At 39.7% G+C, this 875-nt stretch overlaps 1 non-coding gene across 1 annotated transcript; it reads left to right on the forward strand.

Annotated features, from left to right (window-relative positions):
• LOC120891060 (U1 spliceosomal RNA) lies at nucleotides 1-160 on the forward strand. Its single transcript, XR_005735492.1, has one exon. It is a non-coding gene; the product is annotated as a U1 spliceosomal RNA (small nuclear RNA).
• Nucleotides 161-875: the final 715 nt, after the last annotated feature.

An 875-nucleotide genomic window follows, 5' to 3' on the forward strand; every position in this document is an offset into this window, starting at 1 on the left:
CTACTTACCTGGCAGAGGATACACAATGATCACAAAAGTGATTTTCCCTGAGTGTGGCTTATCCACAGCACTGCAGATGTGCTGACCCCTGTGATTTCCCCAAATGTAGGAAACTTGCATAATTTGTGGTAGTGGGGGACTACAGTAGCACTCTCCCCTCTCTAAGAAGGAGGAAGAGAAGGAAGAAAAGAAAAAGAATGGGTAACAAACTCCATTTGTTTTTCGTTTATTTTTAAATTTTACTTGCATTAAGCTGTGAAGATTAAACAAATTGAAAATGACATTTAAGGCCAGGCACACGCCTGTAATCCCAGTGGCTTGGGAAGCTGAGGCAGGAGGATCATGAGCTCAAAGCCAGCCTCAGCAATTTAGTGAGGCCCTGAGCAATTTAGAGAGCCCCTGTCTCTAAATAAAATATATGAGAGGACTGCAGTTGTGGTTAACTGCCTCTGCATTCAATCCTTGGTACAAAAAATCAAAATAATAATAACATTTAAGGTAAACAATCTGATTTCCATTTTATTTTATTGGAATGTGTGACTAACTTAACTGGAGAGCAAAAAGATTCCTCTTGCAGCTTATTGTCAAAACATTGAAAGCAAGTTCCCTCTTTAGGATAAAATGATGTAATGTCTGGGATCTGCTCTGAAATAATCTAAAAAGGGGAAGTAGAAGAGGGTCCAAATGAAATGAGATTGTCCACAAATTGATAATTGTTGAACCTGAATTATGAACATATGGGATATTGAGTATACCAAGAGTAAAAGGCCAACACGCAACGTTTTTTTAGTGTGGGGGAGAGGGGATACTGGGGATTGAACTCAGGGGCACTCTTATCACTGAGCCACATCCCCAGCCCTATTTTGTATTTTATT

Source organism: Ictidomys tridecemlineatus, chromosome 11, assembly GCF_052094955.1.
Source record: "Ictidomys tridecemlineatus isolate mIctTri1 chromosome 11, mIctTri1.hap1, whole genome shotgun sequence".
NCBI lineage: Eukaryota > Metazoa > Chordata > Mammalia > Rodentia > Sciuridae > Ictidomys > Ictidomys tridecemlineatus.